This window comes from Anser cygnoides, chromosome 1, assembly GCF_040182565.1.
Source record: "Anser cygnoides isolate HZ-2024a breed goose chromosome 1, Taihu_goose_T2T_genome, whole genome shotgun sequence".
In the NCBI taxonomy this organism is placed as follows: domain Eukaryota; kingdom Metazoa; phylum Chordata; class Aves; order Anseriformes; family Anatidae; genus Anser; species Anser cygnoides.
Genome location: NC_089873.1, coordinates 178,355,179 through 178,380,228, shown reverse-complemented (window position 1 = coordinate 178,380,228; position 25,050 = coordinate 178,355,179). Strand labels below are relative to the sequence as shown.

General features: G+C 36.5%; 1 long non-coding RNA gene across 1 annotated transcript; it reads right to left on the bottom strand.

Moving 5' to 3' along the window:
• Positions 1 to 714: 714 nt before the first annotated feature.
• LOC106034994 (uncharacterized) lies at positions 715 to 24,504 on the bottom strand. Its single transcript, XR_001206456.3, has 3 exons — positions 24,064 to 24,504; positions 3,776 to 3,845; positions 715 to 824 (listed from the first exon to the last, which is right to left on the bottom strand). It is a non-coding gene; the product is annotated as an uncharacterized lncRNA (long non-coding RNA).
• Between the last annotated feature and the right edge of the window lie 546 nt (positions 24,505 to 25,050).

The following is a 25,050-nucleotide window of genomic DNA, read 5'->3' as shown; positions in this document are numbered from 1 at the left end:
TGTCCACCGATGTAATTATTCCATCATAGAAGGCCACTAGATTGGTCAGGCATGGTTTACTGTTGGTAAAACCATGTTGGATGTCTCAAATCATCTCCCTGTCTTTCCATATGTCTTAACATAGCTTCAAGAAGGATCTTTTCCATGATCTTCCTAGGCACAGAGGTGAGGCTGTAGTTCCTTGGTCTTCCTTTCTACCCTTCTTAAAATTGGGTGTGATGTTTCCCTTTCTCCAGTCACCGTGGACTTCATCTGACTGCCATGACTTTTCAAACACGATGGAGACTGTTTTGGCAACTACACCAGCCAGTTCAGTATTTATAAATTTAGTTATTTTGTGGTTCATTTTTTCTTCACTCTTCTATAAATTCTATCCAAATTTGGAATAGCCTTTTTCTAATGATCAACAACAACAAGGGTGCAATGAATTTACCAGATTGTGTAGTAATAGTATTAAATATTATTCTAGGAATTGATAATCCAACCAGCCTACCTTAAAGTGTTGCCATTTCCCCTTTCAAATTTTGTTTAGATAACTGGAGATGTAATATAGAAAACTGTAGTCATTCTTAACAATTAATTCAGTGCTTAAACATGGGATGTTTCTTTGTTTTTAGCAGAGAAAATGTCACAAGATTAATTGTACCACTCCACCCTCAAAAATCATTTGATTTTACTTGTGTATACTTGCCCTCTGCTGCGCACCCCCCCCCCCCCCCCCCCCCCCCCCACTTTCTTTGGATGAGTTACAAATGATGCCCGTGTCCTTTTGGTACATCATAATTTCTCTACCATGCAGATGTTCTATTACACAACTTTTCCTCCTGGTGAAAGGAAAGAAAAGTAGAATGTGAGAGGGAAGCACAGGAAAGCACACTTCTACAGTCTTATCAACCATAAAGGTGAACAAGAAATAATGGTTTTCATCATAAATTGTGATTCTCTCATTTTATCTGGTTGTATGCATTCAGGAAGAGAGTAGGTACGATGATGTGCAAAGTCTAAAACATGTTCTAAAGATTTTTTTGTTTGGTTTTAAAAATCTAGACAGAAAATCTAGGAGTTGCGGTGTTTCTCCACTACTTTATATTTGAGAAAATTTTCAGAAAATAGCTGTAGATGTAAATTCCTTTAATGTCATTAAACTGTGCTAGATTAGAGAAAAAAAAAAAAAAAAAAAAAAAAAAAAGACCTGTCTAATGTCTGACAGCCATCAGTAGTGGAGAACCCACCAGTGAAGAATCCCAGAGAACAAATTATAATAATGTAATAAATATTTTCTTGCAGTTTAGAGTGTTTTGTACTGCAGAGACTTCCTAGGATGAAGGAGATGCCCTTGGAAATATTTTTCACTAGATTTTTCTTGAATGAAATTATTTAAATTAAAACTATTACCCACATCAGAATTTAATAAACAAAAGGAAAAGATTATTCAGTGCATGTGCACAGTGTGCATAGACCTTTTCTATCTTTTTTAATATGGAATAGAGGTACATTTTATGTTTTGAATCACCACAGAAGACAAAAAAATATAAAAAGATAAAATCAATGGCCATTTGTTCAAACCATTTTTTCAGCAACACAGCATCACAGACAAGTACCAATCATTCAGATTTAGTATCCAGTGCATTCACAGATAAGATTAAGTTCAAATAATGATGCTTCAGGGAAGTAAGGTAAAAAGGAATTTTTGTAAACTTTTAGGAGAAATCAATAAGGCAAAAATAAGAAAGTAGTTCACAGCCCTTCTCAACACATCTCAGAGAAACAGGGTAGGAGCCCCACACAAATAAGTTCACACAAATTGAGAACTCTGTATTCATCTCATTCTTCAGTGTTAGAGACGCTATTGAGATGAAAGGATATTATCTTGTATAGTATGATTTACCTGCATACTAAACTTCTGTGTGTTTTTGTTGTTGTTATTATTTTTATTCATTTTTCTAAACCATTATTTTAATAAAAATTATTTACAATTCAAATTTATCTTTTTATCGTTTTTTTTTTTTCACTTTAGGGTGGATTTTATCAACATGCAAATCAATAATTCAGAACTTGCTAGAGACTGAGATAAAGATTTGTTAAGAAAAAAAAAAAAAAGTCAAGGAACTTCTACATACAGGCAGCTTTTTCTCAGCTTCTAGCTCCAGTGAATGTTATAATAACTTGAAATAGCACTTTTAAAGATTCATCATGTTTGCTACTGGTTTTACATCTCACACTTTTTTTTTTTTTCTTCTTTTCCTGTTAACCTAAATTTATTGTTGAGATTTTTCTGTTTAGGACAGTGTATTCATACTGACTGAGATTATTAAAAATAGAAACAAACAGGTAGTCTCCAGATATTTCAAACTGAACAGATGACTGCAGAAGCAGATGAATGTGTCATGAACTTTTGACAAGGGCCTGTCCATTGAGCCATCAATGGAATGGATAAAAGGTGCTCAGAAATCAGCCTATAGACAAAATAATCACATCTAACTCTGACCTCCTAAAGGGTGGTTGTCTGTAGTCATTGATGAAACACAAATGCTTAACATCGATGGGATGATTTACCATTAGGAAATGCCAACCTTATTGTGGAATGAGTCACACTAAAATCTCCGTTTCCCCTCTTTATTCTCTTTATTCTTGACTGTCTAACTACAGTGGACTTCATTTACCTACACCTAAGTCACAGGTGACATGTCAAATGAGAATATATAGAGATTGGAATATATACTATACTATACTATACTATACTATGCCATACTATGCCATACTATGCTATACTATGCTATACTATACTGGAATATCGAAAATGTTCATAGAGGGCTAGTAGGAGATCTCTGAGAGACCATTGAGAGATAACTTTCTGGAGAGACAGCTGGAAGCAAGCTGAAATATCTTACATTAACTCTTAAATTATGGTGACAGAATATTCACTTTTAAGGAAGGATTCATCTCCGGATTACAGGCACCTGATTTGGGATACAGTTTCTGAGCTCCTACTAGAGTCATGGAAGATAGATTCTAGTCAAAACTGGGTAACTGCAGTCAGTTGGTCTACAGAATGACACTGAGGCACCACATCAGCAGTCGGAGACTTGAGAGATGTCAAAGACCTCAGTGCTTGTGATGGCTTCATCCCATAATAAATTCTTTGACATTGTTATTTATTCCTTTAGATTTGGTCTGACTCAAAGAATTTCCACCCCCACATAACTACTTTCCTTTCTATATATATATGCAATCTAAATTTTGAGATATTGACTCCCAGCTACAAAATCTGAATTAGATTTTGTTTGTTTGTTTGTTTGTTTTTCATCTTTGTTTGCAAAACGGGTTTTTACAGATCACTGCATTGCAGTGATTGGAAGATCTAAAAATGTGTTACGGTTGGTGTTATTTTAAATAATTCTCTAATAAGAAAAATATTTATATCCTATCAACATTTTAAGAAACCTTATGCGCTGCTGATGTTACCATGCAAAATGAATTATTTGAAAAATGGTGCATTTGCTGCTCTTTTGAAATGAAAATTGCACAACAAAGCCATGTGCACAAGTCCTTTCTCCTGAGCAGTTGTTCCACAGAATAACACAGGGAATACTGCAGACGGATAAATTATTTATGATCATCTCCATGCAATACATTGGATTTGTGAGAAGTGTTTTCTGTATTAATGTCATGTGCTTGAGTTGGAGGCCTCAGGACTTTACCCTGTGACATTATCAGAATAGCTGTGAGGAACAAGATTGTTCAAGTGAAAATCGGAAAAGCCTTTAAGACTTACGCTTTTTTCTCTCAATCTTTCACAATGTTCTGACTGAAAATGAAGTATGAAGAGCAGAAACAGTGAGCATCTGAAGGAGGAGAGATACCAAAAGAAATCATTACAAAAGCTTTCTGGGTCATATTTCATCTTAATGTAACTTTGTTCTCTCCATGATTGTCTTTTCATCTGTATTAAAAATTAGAACAGATTTCTGCCACTCCAAAGGGAAAGCAAAACAAAACAAAAACCTTTTCAGAAGTTGTTGATGAAAATAAAGGCTGTAATCCAAACTTTTGGTTAGTACTGATGTAAAAACATTATGCAGCATAGATCAAGCAGACACAATTCTAGAAAAGACCCTATCAATTTTAAAGTAACCTTCTGTCTCACACAGGTTTTAAGAGAACGCCTGTCATATGGGGTAAGATGCACACTCCTTGCAAATGCTGAAAAGTTAAAGGGTACCTTCTGAAATTATTATCTGCTTGACTGAGGATAAATTTAGCTTTAGGGTGATAAGACTTATAAAATAGAGAACTAATATTAACAGTAATATTAGTTTTGGAATGGGAAACAGTGGAATTAAAGCCTGGACCTTGATGCACCAAACAGAGCTTTTATTTGTACTACAGAATACATTAGTTCACAGACTGAGAAACATATATTTTAACAACAATTAGAAATTAAAATGTCTGTAAATGACAACGGTCCTGTTCTCAATTTTGGAATTTAGTTTGCACTGAAGTATAATTTACTACACTATTGCTTGTGTCAAGAGATGGAAAAAAAAAATATATATATATATATATATATATACAGATTTGAAAGGGAAAGCCTGAGCGTATGTTTTCCACAGCAATGGAGAGAACTGCTGACATCTGCCTGACTGAGTTCCTGTTATGTGATTACTTTATTGGTGTTTGGATTTTATTGTACTTATTTACAATACATAATGTGTACAGCTATATTCATTCCTAAGTGTCATTTTATTATTTAAATTGGAAGTAAGCAAATAAATAGAAGAATTTATCCTTCTAAATTAGAAATTGCATTATTTTTCTAAAAGTAAAGGATTAAATAAATTTCAAAATACCATGAAAGATGAAAGCTGGTTAAAGGACTCTAGATACAGCCTCTTGTTGAAGGAAGTTCTGTTGCTAAGCAACAAAACCCACAAAGTGCTATGTTCATAAAATGCTGATTAATTAATATACTTAGTAGATTGTGAATAAAGCTGTAAGTTGTAGTTGCAAGGTTATATTAAAGAAGCAGGTAAAAAAAAAAATCAGGCAGCAACTTCAGCATTCACTCTAAATTGGAGCCCATGACCAAACTTCCATTTCTTCTAGTAGGGAACTAAAAGCTGGGCACTGGTGTAAATTTCAGTCTAAATGTATAATGTTGAACATCCAATACTATGAAAGCTTACTATCTTACTATGGAGGACAAATCCAGATGATGTGAGTTATGAGAAATGAATGGTTACAAAAGTTGCCAAGAATCTGGTTAGAAATACCTGATTTCTGATTATAAATCAAATAACAAAATGAATCAAAGGTTGCAATTGTATATATTTATTTTACACTCTATTGCTGATCAAAGATGAGTGCTAGAGAGTATTTTGGGGGTGGGATTTTAGCAAAGCAACATGAAATTCCATTGAAAATCATGGTCTGTGTGTGAAATAAGGCTTGGATTAACTGGTCATTTAAGGAAACAATGTTTTCTATCATCCTTTTTTTTTTTTCGGTGTTGAAATATTATTCATGTTGAAATTGGGGAACAGTTCTGGACATCAGGAAATGGATATGTGAATCTTTGAGTTTATAAAGCTGTCATAGTGTAGTTCTCAATGGAGGCAAGTGAGCTTGTGATGAGAGCTGAAGCCAAACACTTTCTGCATTGAAATGTCTTAATTATCCTGCAATCAGAAGAACAGTCCACTGATACTTCTGTATTGTGCTGGGTATTTGAGTATGGGTCTTTATCATCCTGCTTTCTCACTTTTACTACTTATAGTTTACATTTCCTACTAGTTCCAGTTTATTTATTGGAGGAACTATAAGCTTCTCATCAGTTTTCTGGTTTATGTAATAGTCTTTAATATTCATGGAAGAGGAGCAATCTTATCTTTTTGTCAAATGTATATGAATAGATTCCCTTATGTACTGGGTTTTAGGTATCTAACTGCAATAAACTTTAAAGGGGACCTGTAAGACATATTGACTTAAATCTTTCTGAAAAATACTATACATAAACTATATGGCAATGTTATTTTCATTCTTAATGAATCATTTTTGCTTGCTTGTCTAAATTAGCAACTTTAACGTAGACTGCTGCACAAAATTATCTTACAAGAACAAAACGGAACCTCTGCAGCCACTTCAACTTTTACTTTTTCCACTCTAGAAATAGCCTGAACAACGTGCATTGGCTTAAAACCTTACCGCACCTACAGCATTAGCTGAATTGGCTGTTTCCAACTCCCTAGAACTCTGTTTATTATGTACTTGAGAGACTTGAGAGCTGCAGAGCAATGGGTATGGGTGTGTGAAGGGTGGCTGCGTATGCAAGGCAAATGTGAGATAAGCAAAGCTAGTATTCCCTTTCACTGGAATCTGTGCCTAGTTGCTTTGCCTTTTTGAAATAAACTTGCACTGCTCAGTTCTGCAATCCTTACTCCTGCTGAGTTTCACTTAGTTGTGAGAGAAGGTGCTTGGGTATGAAGAACACTACTCAGAAGAATAATACTACTCAAGCTGAGTAAAAACTGCAGAATCAAACACACAGGAAAAAGTCCTGAAAGATGTGATGTTAAAACAATTAGAACTGTAAGCAAGATGTCTCGCTTTCCAGGATTTCTGTGTGAAAATGAAGGTTTAATGACATTCATTTTCATCATATTGACGTGACGAGTCAGTCACAAATAAAGTACGCAAGAGTTAATTGAAAAAAAAAAAAAAAAAAAAAAAGAAGAATGATAAAGCTAGAACACAATGATATACTTTGCCCTGAAGCTTTGGAAAGGAAGGATACTGTTGACTGAATCAAATAGTGGGTTTTCAGTACAGTTTTAATAAATAGTACTGCTTTGTAAACATCATTTATGAGATGAAGAATAAACTGCAGATAGGGCAAATGATTCCTTTCTGGGGTATATCTCCTTACTGGTTCCATTTTTTTGGTAATGTATTTGATATGCCATAGTGTATATTCATGAACACAATATAGCAATTAATTACTTATTAAATGATTACTCATTCTTTTTGTGTTTTTAAATAATGTTGACCTCACTTTTTATTAGTAACTTTAGTATACTGTATTGTGTTGCATATTTATTAATATTCCATAAACTGAAACAGTAGGAAAATGCACAGGTTCCATAAAGATGGAACAAGGAATATTGCTAGCTCTGACAATGAGGTTTTGCAAGACATTGCCTACAGTAATGACATTACTGTTTATATATATATATACTGTTACATATTTATACTATATAGTATATATATATATACTATATTTATATATACTCATATTTATGTATAGGCATATATATTATATTTTTGCAGAACTTTAAAGTTCCTTTAGAGACTGATCCTCATTGTACTAAGCTGCATAGAAATAAGTGGGAAGAAGAACCTGTTGTGAAAGTTTGAAAGCATAAGGTTTAAAGTTTTAATTCTGCTATGGAAGTAACAGAAATGGACCATGATATCAGTTCACGGTAGCACAGTCCAGAAAAGCTAACAGTACCAATTCTGGATCAATATACATTACCAATATATCTGTTTCTGCTTTCTGATTAAGTGTGTGAGAATCTATATCTCAGCAGCAATTTCCTTTTTTTTTTTTTTTTTTTTTTCAAATGTAACTTCCTTCCATAAATCAATGGTTTGTGGAGATTTTGTTATATGAACCAAGTAAAATCTTTGAAAGGGAGAACAATATGTTAAAATAAATTTGTTCTGAGAAAAGAACACTTTGATACTGGAGACAAGCAGCACAGCAGGAGCTTAAACAAACAAAAACAACCCTAGTGTTTACTATTCTCTGGTGACAGCTTTGTGGAGGGCATCTAGCAGTTAGAGAGCAATTTAAGAGAAGGATCTGGCAGCATGTAGCATCACGGTATCACAACAAAGGAAGGAAATGAGATCTGTGTACTGCCCCCCTCCCCACCCCCCCCCCCCCCCCCCCCCTTGAAATCCAGACTGATAGTCTCTGTTTCTGCGTTGAAAGTATTTATTTGGGGAGTGAGTGGGGGTGTGAAGTTTGTTGTTTTTGTACTAGCATGCATTAAACTTACACTCAAGGGATTCTTCTGCCCTTCTGGAATCCTTTGTATTGGTTTGTTTTTTCCAGAGTCACTCGATAAAGAATTGGCAGTTGGAAAGACTGAAATGGAGAGACATTCCCCAGTGAGGGAAAGTTGCTTCAGAGGCAGAGACACAATGTTCCTTTTTTCCCTCAGGCAAGAAAAAGTGGATGACCAGGGGGAAATGGTGAAAATGTGGACATACTTCTCACTGGAACACTAAAAACATTATCCCATTTTGCATCACTCATTTACTTGACAAAAAAACATTGCTCTCCTTCACGTGTTGCCAGTCCTCCCTCTGCACAGAGGCCATAATGTGATTCCCTGCAAGTAACAGCTCTGTTTATGAAATACTGAGGAAGAAATTTCTTCTCCTCACCTCAGAGGTTTTCATCTGGTGTCTTTGCAAGATCTTTGCCACCACAGACCTCTAACATAATGCAACACAGCAGTGAAATTCTACCCACTGTTGATATCTCATCTTCAATAATGGCACAGGTATGCTGCATTGCTGCCCATACTTTTATGGTTTTGTTCTCCTCTTTTCTTGCTTGATTTCCTTCCTCAGATGTTAGCAGCTGGGGGACACACTGCCTAAAGGATCATTACTTCTGAATAAATACATCTTCCCTGTAGTAACAGATACCTTTCCCACTTCCGTGCTATGGTTAGGAAAAAAAAAAAAAGTCATTTGAAACAAGCAGGGTGGTGCTACTTTTGTAAATAAACCAATAAATACATACATAATACATTTATTTGTCCTCCTCACAGAGGAGCGGCCAGGGCTGCCCCATATCAAACAGCTGGTTTTGGACATAGCCACAGAGAAGGCAGAATAGTCAGGAAGGAAGGAGTGAAGCTGAGTTTGGGAAGAAGGGAGGAAATGTTCTGTTTTGTTTGAGTTTTATTTCTCATTATCCTGCTCTGTTATTAATTGGCAATAAATTAAATTTATCTTCCCCAAGCTGCATCTGTTTTGCCCGTAATTGTAAAATACCGAGTGTTAAGCGTTAGAACTGATGAACAGGTCTAAATATTATTCAGGCATATTTAAGAATGTTTAGATAGGTATTTATATCACGATTCTGCAATTACCAGGCTTAACTTTAAACACCATTAATAGTTTAATTAGATAACAAGACTGTTAGAATATTTAGAATTAAGCAAGACTATAAGATTTTGTGAGCTTAGATGTTAGAATTTTTTTTTCTTTTTTCTTCCCCTTGGTTATTTTATATGCATCTCTAAAAAAAAAAAAAAAAAAAAAAAAGGAATAAGTAGAAAATTAGTAATTACATTGCTCTGTAAACTGTGTAAACTGACTGTTAGTGGTCTACTGAGATCTTAGCAAATAAGAGAAAGTGGAAGAATCATAGACAAGAAAGCATGTCCACCTGCATTTGGCCTTCCTTTGTAAGGTCCAGTGTTTTTATTCAGTGAAGCAGGTACAGGATAAAGATGCCCATGGGAATCCATTTGTCTGCTGAGAGCAACAGAAAGCCAATTTAAAGATTTCTGCCTGTCTCTATTGCTATACTTTAAACTCCAGATGATTCAGAGAAAATGTAGTGTCAGGTCTGAAGCATAAAACCACAAACATGTGGCAGTTTATGCCTTGAAAAAGCAATAGGTGTGTAACTTTAAGTCACCTTCCCCCCCCCCCCTTTTTTTTTTGGCGGGGGAGGGGGGGGAGCATGTTATTTTGGGGTATGTTTGTACATGTTTAATTAATATTACAATATAAATAAAATATTCAGAAACAGAGCTCTAGAGGCATGTTGTAAAATGTTATTAGAAAGTGAATAACACGATGCCCTCACTCATCTGTAGAATATAGTACGGCTCTTGGAAATCTATTCTTTTACCTATTTGTCCCTGTCCTGCTGCTATTTTTGCTAGTCAGGAAAAGAATCCCAACACATATCGTCTTCCATTTAGAACCCTTTTTGTTGCGGGTTATACTCAATGATTTAGCTAGTTTGTTGTAATGGTTGGCAGAGCATCCTCAGGCTTATTTTCACAGCTAAGCATGATTTTGCTAGATGGTCTCTGAATTCAAAGTCTTATTCAGACAACTCAAGAGGAAAAAAATGCTGATTCTTTGGAAAACGCTGTATTGTATTTATTGAGTTAAAAAGGCAATCTTCACTTAGGACGATGTGAATAATTTATATAACTTTTTGCTATAATATTTAAAGAAAACTGTATTTTTTGAATGTTGTAATATGGCAATAAAACATAATAAGTAAGTTTCTTCTCTGATGTGGCATTAGCAATTGTAAGCAAATGTTAATGTTTTAACATTAACCACATCCTGAGTGCTCTGACTGTTGTGCTGTAACACAAAAGAAAAACATTGTCCCGTGGAACCCTAATTGTGGAAAAAAGAAAGAAAAAAAAAAGTGGGGAAAAAAAAAAAAAGTGAAGTAAATAGAGCAAAACATTCCTTATGAAGGAATTGGAAAGGTATAACAAGCAACCCTTGTATGTCAGTCTAGTCTTACTCCTGAGTTTAACACTGCTTTCTATGTAAAGAATCATTAATGAGGGACAGATTCCTTTCACAGACCTTCAGGACCACTTTTTTTTTTTTTTTAATTATGGGAAAAGCTGGATTATTTTTGTTTCAAATTATACTTTTAGACCATCTATAACCAGCCATGGCCTAGTCCATTATTTCTTCTGGACAGGAATGCAAAAGAAAGAAAGAACAACAACAAAATTTGAAAGTTAACCTGAAGATTTTTGTTTGTTTGTTTGTTTCAGAACAGCTTGTGTTTTTTACCTTTATCTTCATTATTTTACCATATTCATTCTTTTGCTTAGTGCTGCAAATCAAATGATTCACAGTTTTTGTTGTTTCAGATAAATTCTGAAATAATGTCTCACTTTGAACAATTATCTGTATGCTAGTCAGTCTCCAACCCTTCCATACAATGAGTTGTTAATGTATGTGAGGCAATAAACACAGGACACTTAACTTACACTTAATTGTTAATTTAATATCCTTCAATTATCAGTGATCAATGTATGTGTGCACAATATGCATAGTACATATAATGTCTCTTAATTGTCCTCCCTCTCCCCTCCCCTCCTATCCCCTCTTCCAAATGTTGCAGATTCATCAGGGCTCCTGTATGCGCATCTGTCCATGAGGTAGTCTCATTTCATTATTTGCGGGTCAAATTCCAGTGAAAACCAAGGATATTTCAGGCTAACTGTTACATTTCAGGCTAACTGTTACATTTAAGGCTTTTGACACAGTTCCCCACAACATTGTCCTCAAGAAACTGGCTGCTCGGGGCTTGGACTGACGTACGCTTCGCTGGGTTAGAAACTGGCTGGATGGCCGGGCCCAGAGAGTTGTGGTGAATGGAGTCAAATCTGGTTGGAGGCCGGTCACTAGTGGTGTCCCCCAGGGCTCAGTACTGGGGCCGGCCCTCTTTAATATCTTTATCGATGATCTGGATGAGGGGATCGAGTGCACCCTCAGTAAGTTTGCAGATGACACCAAGCTAAGTGCGTGTGTCGATCTGCTCGAGGGCAGGAAGGCTCTGCAGGAGGATCTGGATAGGCTGGACCAATGGGCTGAGGCCAACTGTATGAAGTTCAACAAGGCCAAGTGCCGGGTCCTGCACCTGGGGCGCAACAACCCCAAGCAGAGCTACAGGCTGGGAGATGAGTGGCTGGAAAGCTGCCTGGCCGAGAGGGACCTGGGAGTACTGGTTGATAGTCGGCTGAATATGAGCCAGCAGTGTGCCCAGGTGGCCAAGAAGGCCAACAGCATCCTGGCCTGCATAAGAAGCAGTGTGGCCAGCAGGTCTAGGGAAGTGATTGTGCCCCTGTACTCGGCTCTGGTGAGGCCGCACCTCGAGTACTGTGTTCAGTTTTGGGCCCCTCGCTACAGGAAGGACATGGACGTGCTCGAGCGAGTCCAGACAAGGGCGACCAAGCTGGTGAGGGGTCTGGAGAACAAGTCTTATGAGGAGCGGCTGAGGGAGCTGGGCTTGTTCAGCCTGGAGAAGAGGAGGCTCAGGGGCGACCTTATCGCTCTCTACAGTTACCTGAAAGGAGGCTGTAGAGAGGTGGGGGTTGGTCTGTTCTCCCACGTGCCTGGTGACAGGACGAGGGGGAATGGGCTAAAGTTGCGACAGGGGAGTTTTAGGTTGGATGTTAGGAAGTACTTCTTTACCGAAAGGGTTATTAAGCATTGGAACGGGCTGCCCAGGGAGGTGGTGGAGTCACCATCCCTGGAGGTCTTTAAAAGACGTTTATAGATGTAGAGCTTAGCGATATGGTTTAGTGGAGTACTTAGTGTTAGGTAGGAGGTTGGACTCGATGATCTTGAGGTCTCTTCCAACCTAGAAATCTGTGATACTGTGATACTGTGATACTGTGATTAGCCTTTTAAATCTGTGCCTTGACCAGGACCGAATGGAGGGTGTTAGATGTCTAAGAACAGATCAGCAACTGAAACAAAAACAAACAAACAAAAAAACAAAAAACAGATTTGCATGCTGAACAGGATAGAATAGAAAACATGGAAGAAGGGTTCCTCACTACTGTTAATATACACACTACAGGACAATTTGAAAGTTTCTTCTTCTAGAAAGGATCTACATCCCAGAATCTTTCAAGCAGAAAGCCATCTTAGGATGTTTCTATAACCACTATAAAGAAAATGGCATTGTTAAAGCATTAAATATCTTCTAATGCAATTATATAATTTATGCCTCAAAACAATTTCTCTCTCTGCACTGTATAGTCCAGAATGTCAAATTAGAGCCATGCAAATTGTCTAACTAGGCCACAAAGGTTTGGAGACTTTGTTTATCTAATAAACACAAATTCAACTGAGTTTATGTTTCTCAGATTTTTGGGTACTTTATGAATACACTGAAGGTAACTAATCATAGGAAATATTTGTGCATGCATGCTTTATAAAGAATGGTTGTTCATTTAAGATAGCATTTTACTACTGTGATTTTACTCCTCTGACTCATTTAGACTGTTTTCTGTTTAGCTACAATGGTCTAAGTTCCTCTTCAAGCCTTCAAAGTCAATTATATCACATCAGTTCTAATACTTGACTGGTTCCTCAAATATTTAAGGTATATGTTTTATTCACAGTCAATGTGTCTAGAGAATGTGACAAAGTCTTTTCAATTCCACTGTTGTTGGCAGAAGAACAAGAGAAGTTTTAGGTCATCCATTAATAGTAATTTTCCTTGCATTCCTGTTATTTCTTTTATTTATTTATTTATTATTTTGTTGTTTTGTTATAAAGAGTGAATGTTTTTAAGGGAAGTTACTTTTATTATTTAAACATTTTCTTTATTTTTTCTTTTTTTTTAATGAATAATATGCTATTAATTTTATTGGAAGAGGCACTTTTTCACACATTACCAACTCCATTTATTCAAATATATATTTTTAGAGGAAAACAAAGAGTTCAGTAAAGATCATCATAAGGAGTAATAATGGAAAATCTTTTTGATCTTGCATATTAATGATTTGCAGTGGTTAACATCAGATGGCAAACAGAACTAAAATGTACTGTATGTGTACTAAATTATAGGTAAATGTAGACCTGCTTCCCATTGATTTAAATGAGAAAAACTTTTCTAAATGCATTTGTGGCTTTAGACTTCGATTTTTCACTAAGAATTTGGCTTATTATTTTATTATATCAAGCTGAAAATATCACTGAATATGTTGCGTTCTCTGCACTGCCTGTTCAACTTCTGTGATGCAGAAAGTTGCATGTAATTGTAAATATTTTAAAAGAAATATTTATTATGTTATTTTTAATAAGTTGTTTTTTTTTGTTGTTGTTGTTGCTCTTAGACTATAACAGTATGGTGAGATATTTACTACAATAGGATAAATATTTCATTTTTAACATGTGTCTCTTGATTGCAGATTTAACTATTGATTATGGATGATTATTCACTAGTCTGACAGGAAAAGTAAATTGTAACAGATACATCATGGAGTTACAGAAAAAAATATAATGTAAAAATTATAGGGTAAGGATTAAGATTATGATGATATACAGTTAAGAGAGGGAAGTCTGATGAGAAATTTTCATAATTATTTAGTATTTCAGCATAGTGATTATTTGAAATGAATATATGTGGTTTTTTTTTATTTGTTTGTTTGTTTTGTTTTGAGAATTATCCACTTCCTACAAGGATCTGAACTTATTTTTTCTATTGACATTTTATGATTGAATTCTCTTTTTTTTTGTTTGTTTGCTTTTTGTCAATGTCAAACTATTTGAACAGTCAGTCTGTCTTAAAAATGTAGTATTACCGAACTCTGTATTGCAGGCATTTTCCTAACAAGTACAAAATTCAGTACTTGTTGAGTTACAGAAGTCCATTTACTTGTTCCATGTGTGGAACAGGAGAACCAAAGGTTCATTGCACTGTTGCCCTGGTTAGCTCCAGGATCTTGTTGTCTACATTTCACTGAAAAATGACATAAAACCAGAATTATTTCCTGTGGGGTATGTTTCCTAACTACAGTTTAAAACTGTCAAGTCTCTCCATATATAATTGCTCATGTTACAGTTTCTTAAATATATCAGTGCCACCATTTTTTAATAAAGATCTAAAGCTTCCTACGTTTGAATTCCTTGGGCATTCCAGTGCAGATGACCACTGCTGATAGTAGTATGATGAGATGTACAGATTTAAGAGATTGGAACTGTTCTTTGCACATGCACAGCTTCACTGGAACCACATAATGATGGAGTAATTTTATGAAGCCAGCCTTTCCTTTCTTTGTCATCATGGATTTATGAACATTAAAGAACATATTTAAAGTACCAAAATTCAACAAAGTAAGCTGCCTCAAAGAGAATGTCAATGAGAATTATAACATATGGCCTGTAAGTCATAAATGTGTATGGGCCTACATTCTCTTTTAACAGTACTGATACAACCCAATTTCCTTGAGGTCCAGAAGAAAATATTTTGGCTTTAAAATTCATGTTTTGAATTACTGATAGCCTTGAAAATAGGATAACTGAATAATATGTTATTCATGCATGAATAAAACAAGTACCCCGCTGTAAAGCAATAAAATAAAATAAAATAAAATAAAATAAAATAAAACAAAATAAAATGAAATAAAATTGCTACATAAATATGCCAGAATAACATTACTATATTTCATCCCTATCATTCCTATTAGTAACAGAAACAGAATTAGTTCCTCGGACATAATTAGCACTCATCTGAAGAGCTAGGACCATATTAATAGCAAAGATTGAATTGAAATAATCTGTCTCTGTCTGTAAAAAGTCTTTCTGTCTGTAGAGGGCCTCATCTGTAGCAGACCCCCACTATAATGTCACCTGTCCCTGTCCTCTCCTTAACGCTGACCCGTAAGCTCTCTGTCAGCTTCTAATCCATCCCCAAGCAGAGCTCTATGTATTCCAGCTGCTCACTGACATAGAGAGTGATGTCCCCTCCTTATTTCTCCTGCCTGTCCTTCCTAAAGAATTTGTATCCTCCCCTTCCAACACTCCAGTCATAGGAGCCATGGGCTTTGTTGACAAGAGGAGGCTCCAGGGAGACCTTAAAGTGGCTTTCCAGTAATTAAAGGGGGGGCTGAAGAAAGTTATTAGGGAGTAAAGTGACGTGACATGGGGCAACTATTTTAAATTAAAGGAGGATAGATTTAGATTAGATATTAGGAAGAAATTCTTTACCAAGAGAATGAGAGACTTTGAATAGTTTGCCCAGAGAAGCTGTGGAAGCCCCATCCCAGGAAGTGTTCAAGGCCAAGCTGGATGGGGTTTTGAGCAATCTAGTGGAAGGTGGCCCTGCCCATGGGAGGGGGCCTGGAACTAGATGATCTTTGAGGTCCCTTTGAACCCAAGCCATTCTGTGATACTATGATTCTAGGATTATTTTAATCTGAGGACAAATTATTTATACATTTATTACATTGGAAATAGAGTAAAAAAAAAAAAATACAATGCAGAACTTAAACACTAGGAAAAAAAAAACACCACACACTTAGAAGTTTTTCCTCCTGATGTTCATTATATTACATGAGATTATTTGGGATTTAGTCTTGTATAGGGTAAGTTATGAATCACGAGAATTTTAAAACAACAGTAAAGGAAACCTGGATGTTAAATAAAGTTTAATTTTACCTAACTCCAGCTACTTACCTGCCATAGTCTCCTTTCAGTGGAGAGAGTTCAGCACCTGCTGTGAGACTATTAAAGGCCTCAGATGGGTTCATCTGGGCCTGTGAACGTTGTCTTGTTAGGATTTCCTTTTTATTAAAAGTACATTATTTCATGAAAATTTTTGCAGCAGAAGTATGGTCAGATAGCAAAGGAAGAGCGAATAAAACCAGATGAAATATACTGGAGGAATTTCACTCCATGCTGGAACATGTACTGCTAATGTTACCTTAGAGAACAAATAATGCAATAAAACACTGCTACCTGTGATTCTGGAAAAGGTGGTTAGCAAACTATTTGAAAGACAAAGGAAACTTTCTGTTAAAATTTGAAGTAATCTAGCCTTTATGATTCTATGATATTCACACACTAATTCATCCTCACCGCCCATCCAGGGTGGAAAAATTCATGGAAAAATTAAATAACAACAGTGAAACACAATGAAGAGCTGATGCACTGGTATAAATGCAGGCATTTCATACTGAGATGATGAATTGATATAAATGAGCAATGCTGGTTGTGCCTCTGTGAGAACATATTGAAGAAAGTGAAAAACCTGCTGCACAACAGCAGCTGGGAGTGAGGAGTGAGAAAATGCAGACAAACAAACCTGCAGACAGGGTCAGTAAAGAAGAAGGTAGAGGAGGTGCTCCAGGCATGGCGCAGAAGTTCCCCTGTGGCCTGTGGAGAGGCCCCTGGTGGAGCAGGCTGTCCCCCTGCAGCCTGTGGGTCCCACATGGAGCAGATCTCCACGCTGCAGCCTGTAGAGGCCCTCAGGCCACAGCAGGTGGATCTGGCCTGAAGGAGGCTGCAGTGAGACCACACTGCAGGAACAGATTCTAGGCCAGAAACTGCAGGCTATCGAAGGGAGGCCATGGTGGTCTGGCAGGAGCTGCAGGCTATGGGGGACCCATGCTGGAGCAGTCCGTTCCTGAAGGATGGACCCCATGGTAAAGACCCATACTGGAGCAGTTCTTGAAAAGCTGTTCTCTGTGGGAAGTCCATGTAGGGCTCTGGGAAGGACAGCACCCTGTGGGAGGGACCTCATGCTGGAGCAGGGGAAGAGAGTGAGAAAGAAGGAATGGTGAAGACAAAGCATTAGGGACTGTACTCAGTGCCCATTCCCTATTCCCCTGCACCACTTGAGAGGATGAGGTAGAAGAGGGTGGATGGGGGGGTCGTGTTTTTAATTTGCTTTTAGTTTCTCACTGTTCTTGTCTGGTAGTGATAGGAATAAATTACATTAATCTCCTTATGCTGAGTCTGTTTTGCCCATGATGATAATTGGTGAGTGATCTCCCTGTCCTTATCTCAGCCCGTGAGCTTTTTTTTCCACCATGTTTCCTCCCCATCTCCTTCGGGGGGGCGGGGGGGGGGGTGTCAGAGGGCAGTATGGTGGAACTTAGCTGTCCATCAGTGTGAAGCCACCATATCCTGTGCACATTTTATGAATGTTTATTTTAGTGGTTGGTCTCTATTAATAGCTGGTTGCTGATGATAACAAAAAGACTCTTCCCCAAAATATGTTCAGATCAGGTCCTGAGAGCAAACATTAGCACATACAAAATGACTAATGTGCCTTTAAATTTATTTTGTTTGCTTTCGTATCGAAAGCAGGACCAATACTCATTGTTTAAAATAGGTGACACTAGTAAAAACACTACATCACATTTAATTTCATCTTGTAAATAAATATAATCATTTGTATGAAAAATACTTGTGAAATGTATTATACTTAGGTACTTTCAAAAATATTATTTTTTTCATCATCAGCTAGCACTAAGAGAGAAAGCATATCTAGTAGATATCGTACAGTGTGTTAGGACACCTCAAAGTCTTTTGTATAAATGCTTGCTAGATATTATCTTCATATACGTTACCTTGGAAAATCAATTAAAATTTCACTGCCTTAATGTTCCACTTGCAGACTGAAGAGAAGTACATATTTTTGTTAAGAGAGCTACTGGTTCCTACTACTAATGCAGGTAGGACTCTTAAGCCAAAAAAAAAAAACAAAAAAACAAAAAAACAAACACCTGAGTTTGAAAATATTTTCTACACCATTTGAAAAACAGATTTAGGATGAGATAAACTCATATTTTTCACAGGTAAGTAAGCTCCATGAATCAAAGATGTCATAATCACAAGGGTCTATGGTAGCTAGGGATAAATATTTCCTTGTGAATAGACATTCATTTTGCTTGTCACTGTAGTTAATACTTTTGGTAGTTCAGTTAGGAATAGATAATAAGTTAAAATAGAAATATGGTGGTACGAAGATGTTTAGGGAAAACTCGGCAATCATTGTTAGCTCAGTAGTGCATGTTTCTTTAATGTTCTACAGTATTATTTAGAAGCTATATTTACAATGAGAATATCATTACAGTTTTTATATTTTACAGAGAAAATGTGCTGTAACCAGGGACTTGTATCAGAATAATTTTCAAGTTTTCATCAAGAGAATGAAAGATTCAGGAATATAGATTTGAATGTAAACAGGTTGTAAAACGAAGAGGTGAAGAAGGCAATAAAAACAATGCTTAAATAAGCAAAATTAAAAAAAAAAGGGAAAAAAAAAGTATTTTTAATGTGCCAGTTAATTGACTGTCTCACCCTTACCATTAAATTAATCCTCAGCATATCTACCTGAAAATAGTTTGCTGCCTTACGTATAAAAAAACTCAAAACATAGAGGGGAACTTTAATCACTAGAATTTTTATGAATTAAGGTTTGAAGTTAGACGGGATGGGGTAAAAAAAAAAAAAAGGAGAGTGTAGAAGATTGTGCTAATGAGCCTTATCCAGGTATTTTAACCCTGTTACAATTCTTCTTGTATTTTGACCAAAACTCCCTATGAAGTGAAGACTTGAACCAAAGGCCTGAAATTTGCATTTGTATTATAACTTCCTACAACTATTTTCTTACTTGAATGTTTGAGAGTATAAATAGATTTTATGATTTTCTGGGTTTCAAACCTGATATAAACTGTGCTTTCATTATGCAAAGCTGACTTTTCTTCCTGTTTCAGCTCATAGATTTGTACAAAGCCATAAAAAAATCCTAGTATTTATTATGTTTTCTTGTTTAAATAAAATAAAAATTGTGTTCAAAGCTAAGGTATGTGACTCACAGCAAATCAGTTGGAAAGAATAATAGGGAAAGGGAAAGGGGAAGGGAAAAGAAGGGGAAGGGGAAGGGAAGGGGAAGAGGAAGGGGAAGGGGAAGGGGAAGGGGAAGGGGAAGGGGAAAGAAGGGGAAGGGAAAAGAAGGGGAAGGGAAAAGGGGGAAGGGGAAGGGGAAGGGAAGGGAAGGGAAGGGAAGGGGAAGGGGAAGGGGAAGGGGAAGGGGGAAGGGAAGGGAAGGGAAGGGAAGGGGGGGGAAGGGAAGGGAAGGGAAGGGAAGGGTAACAGGAGAAATAAACAACAGCAGATTTTCATGCCAAATTATTTCAATGCAGATCTATAGAGAAAATATACCATTTGCTCCTTGCTCAGCACTAACCAGACTGCCCTGTTAAAATCCGTCTTAACAAAATGTTGGCAAATTTGGTATGTATTGTTTTTAACAAAGCTTTATGTTCAGAAGCGGCGAAAAGGTTGTCATGCATTTTATACCCAAATCTAGTTAACAAATTAAAACGTCCCAAACAATGTGATTGTACATTAGAGAAATGCCCACAAGAAAAATATTCATTTACATATTGTATTTCTGGTAAAACATGGGAGACGATAACAAAACAAACAAATTTCCTTTTCCTCTGTTTGAAATTAATCTTTCTCCATGAAGAACACAGATGGACAAGTCTCTAAGCAGCTAGGAGGACAAATTAAATAGTCCAAATGAACAATAACGTTTCCTTTCAGGCGTTCTGACTCCTTCAATATATATATATATATATATATTTCCTTCTCTACTAATACAGCACTGTTTGGTATCCATAAATGACAGTAGATATCCTGCCTTATCTTCCAATGGTAGCATGTACCAATCACAGTGCCACTTAACATTGTTGTGAGATCAACTTGGAAAACACTGTTTATGGAGTCTGTAGTATCGTTTTGTGCAGCATCTGACATCTCCTTAGACACACCTAAGTGTTGGCCAGACCCATACTTGCTTTCCTAATGAAATTTTACAAAACCACAGCCATAAGTAGTGTATCTTCACTTGCATGCAGTAAAAATTAAATTGACATAATACCATGCGAGATTGACATGTAAACTGAATAAGTTTTTTTTTCTTTTTCTTCTTCTTCCCTACTAAGTTTGTAGTATTGCCTGTATATTTGCAAGAAAAAGTTTTGGAGGAGTAGATATGAGATGTCAAAAAAGGTAGAGTGCTATTTTGAGTTGTTTCAAAGGCAAAGTTTTTATGTAGCTTAATTATATGATTGCAATTTAATTATATTATAATTATGGCTGCAATTACTGTTTTGTATGTTTCATTAAAGCTGCACACATTAATTGCACCAAACTTCTGTTGATGAGCTTAACTAATGTAAGCAGATGTTTACAGCAGAAGAGCCTGGTTAGCCTTCTATTGTAACATTCCTCTTGCAAGGTGACTATCTCCAGAAAGCAGGTAGCAACTGACTATACCTGTGGTAATTTCCAGTTCCTCATTTATTCTGCTTAAAATTTTACAAAATGTACACATACATATCTGTACACACACAAACACACATATGCATACACATGAAAACACATACATACACCCACAAGCTTACAAATATGTTAAACTTAATTCCCAGTCTATGGAATTGCCATAGGCTCAATAGTTCGCATCTGTATTTTAAAATGGGGACTATAACTGCAACATTTATTTGAATTAGGAGAGGTAAACAAAAGTGTTTTTAGTACCAAGTAATCCAGTGAGGAAAAATTCAGTGAGAACTAATTTTGCCTCAGTGTTTATACTTACAATAGAATAAATTAATAGAAACTGTATTTTCTAACCTATGTCTATAATTCAGTGCAGTATTTTTCTAATCATTTGTATACCATTTACATATATCTTTAAAAAGAAAATTATATATAGTTTTCAGAAGGATAAAGTATTCTAAAGCCCCAGCTAGAGGATAGCTACATCTTAATATCAACATTGTCAGTAGCAACAATATCACTGTTGCATATTTACATAGTCCCACTCTTCAATCCAAGAAATTACTCTTCCATAAAAAGCACTGAATTTGACCTATTTTTTATTGTTTAATGAACATTAAAAAAAAAAAAAAGGACAATTAAAACTGTTAACTTTTATAATCTTGCTATATGTCCCTGTTCATGGTCTAGTTTCATGACACTGCACATTTTAATAACCATATTTACCATATTTTCCTTGGACTTCAGAAATTATGCTTGATCTAATCTGATCTCTCTTCATAATATGCCACGCATAATCACCATGGTACATATTTACTTACCATATTTATTCTGATTAGGAGAACTTAAATAAGAAAAGATGAAAAAGATGTATGTATGGAAACACAAATGGAGGATGTCTGACAGTACTTACTTACTTTGCTTACTCACAAGTTGACAATTGCTATCCCTAATCACAGTATCTTCTCATTTCAGAATCACAACATCCAGTTTTAAACAGAACTTGGAAATGTTCATATAACATCTACAGAGTTCTGGCAATATTTGTGAGGGAAGCAACATCTTAATGCTACTCTGTAATCATGTACCCTCTTGCTCTTGAGAAACCTCACTGCCAATATCCAAAGCCATTTCTCTGGCCCCTCAAAGCTCTGAAACAGAACTCACTCCATTTCTCCTTCTTCCTCACATAAGTTTTCCCTGGCTACCTGCTCTTCCTTCCCTAGCACCACAGCCTTTGACCCTTTCTGCAGATGAAAAGTAGGCTGAGGTGGTACTGACCTAACTTAAAAAAAGTGGGGTGGATGCAGAAGGCTTTCTGTGAGAAGAGTTTTTAAGAATCTCAAACAACTGAAAAATCTCTTATATGTGTATTTCTCTCTGTTGGTTTCGTGACAGGAGAGACAAGGCCTAGGAGAGTGTGAGACTGTGTTTATGTGTGTATAAATGAAAGAAATCATAAATAGTCAAAAGAGAAATGAAAAGAAGGGGTTTAAATTTAAGTAGTTCAGGCTGAAGCTGCTGTAATTTACTGTACTGAACAGAGATTTAAGCCCATTATATAGAACAGCCTGAATGTAGGCGGAGAAGAGAACTGCCAAATACCCTAGCTTGAAAGCACTGTGCTGAAAACCCCCATATGTTTGTTTGACTGTGTTTGTACATATATGTATATTTATATATATAAAACAACCAACATTAAATCAACACAAAGTATTTTGGAGTTAGCAAAACTGATGGAAAAAGATACTGTAAAATGGAAAACTAATTTGCAATAGCAATTTGTATACTATCTGACCTGAAGCATTCTTTTCCATTTCTCATTCATTCTGTGATAAATTTATAGCACATTCAAACAGATATCAGACAGTCCGGGAGATTTTATCTTAGATTTAATATCGTGTATCCTTTCTTAAATAAATAGATGGATAGATAGATAGATAGATAGATGGATGTATATTTTTCAGATTTAGCATAGCTAGTTGTAAATTATGTGTTGCCTTACAAACACATCACAATAAAATATTTTCTTTCCATTTCAGTAGCCTCTGTCAAAAATTTGGAACATGACCATATATGCCATGGTTTAGTTCTCTTTTTTTGCTTTCTCTCTGTACTCAAAGAAGTTTTTTTCTTTGTATTTTAAGGAGGTAATTGTCTTAGGAAAAAAAAAAAAAAAGAATCAAATTTCCCTAGCATAGTGTAGTTTTAAAAAAAGTGTCATGGTATAGTGACAGGTATTAAAATAATAATAATAATAAAATAATAATAATAAAAAAGAATTGCTCCAGTTCAAGTTAAAATTTGATTGTAATTAATTAAGAGCTGGGTCTGGAATTTATCTTTTGCCTTTAGTTCACCTAAAAATAAACAAATTTGATGTATTCATCTAGGCTTATTTAATTGGGAAAAATAATTAAAATTCATGTCCATTCCAATAACTCTTTTTTGAACATAGATGTGTAAAACAGATGGGATAAATTGATTTGTCTTGCTTTCTGGAGATACCTGCATATCTTTGTTGACTAGGTCTGTCAACAATCTATATGAGAAGCTTAGCATACATACCTGGTATTTAAGTGATGTGAAATGACTACATAATGCATAGGTATCAATAACATGAGACTTATTTTCTACACCATTCAGCGAGCTAGCTTGACATCTGGAGGTCATCTTATGATGACTCCTTAGACTATATTCTAACACCACTGGCTGAAATTCTTGTCCAGGGAAGAGGACAAAGATGAACTCAAACATTAACTCAAAGGTTGTTCTGGGGGCCCCAGACCTGGATGCAGTACTCCAGGTGGGGCTTCACAAGGGCAGAGTAGAGGGGGATAATCACCCCCATCAACCTGCTGGTCATACCTCTTTTGATGCAGCCCAGGATGCAGCTGGCCTTCTGGGCTGCTAGCGCACACTGCTGGCTCATGTTGAGCTTTTTGTCCACCAGAACCCTCAAATCTCTCTCCACAGGGCTGCTCTCAATTAATTCTTCACCCAGTCTGTACTCATGCCTGGGATTGCCCTGACCCAGGTGCAGTACCTTGCACTTGGCCTTGTTGAACCTCAAATGGTTCACATGGGCCCACATCTCATGCCCAGTCTCTCAAAAGCATGCCCAAGATCACAGAACCCCAACCCCTGAACATGGCACCAGCTATGCAGCTAATCATTCACCTGATCTGTATGCCGCATCCTCCTTGGGTCTCAGTCTCCGACTGGGAGGATTTAGAAGAACATTACTTGTGCTCCTGATCCCTTCAGCATCTTTCCAAGGGACTTAAATTCCCTTTTGATGTTTCTGAGTCTCTTTGTTGTGGCCTCATTCGTCCCTATGTGAAAGAGCAGGAATGGGTGACAGTCCTTCGGCTTGACCAAGCTCTGTAGTCTCTTTGTGATGTCATGAATATGGGCCCCAGGCAGGCAGCAAACGTCTCTTGAGAGATTGTCTGGGCAGCAGATAGGCACCTCAGTGCCTCTCAGAAAGGAATCTCCAATTACCAATACCCTCCATGCTTTTTTTGTGGCGCTGGTTCTTGTACAAGTGGCTTGCTGGCCTACCATTTTGCAGTTGCCCTTTCCTGGGTCTTAATCATTACCATTGTTGTTGACACTCTCTCGTTTTCTGGGCCCCAGAGCATCATATCTGTTGTGTAGGGGAAATTCAGGGGCAAGGGGGAGATTCCTCACTCACCTTTGAGCAGAGATGAGGGTCCAGCCACCCTTGTTTGTGAGTCTGTCAATTCTGTCAGAACCTGCAGAAAGAACCTGCCTTATGATGTGTATTTCTGTACCCTAAGAAATCACACTAAAAACATTTCTTTTAACTTAAATATAACTTTGTATTTTTTTTCCTATTTTGCACCACAAAATCTTGTGAAAGTTCACCAAAAGGACATACAGGTTGGCAATACAACAAACCAGATCACAGTGGTGACTGCAAACTGACAATTCCTTAATGTCCTTTGTTAAGAATAAAGAGTAAGAAGAAAATATTTTTTCTTTCCCATATTATATAGCATGACTGTAATATGAATAGGTTTACTGTGTAGTAGCTTAAATCAAACTACTTGTGTAAAATAGCTGCAAAGACACCAAAGTGTAAATGCAGCAGGTCAGCAGCCAGAGACTATTCCTCTAGTAACTCCCATGTTTAAGAGCAGG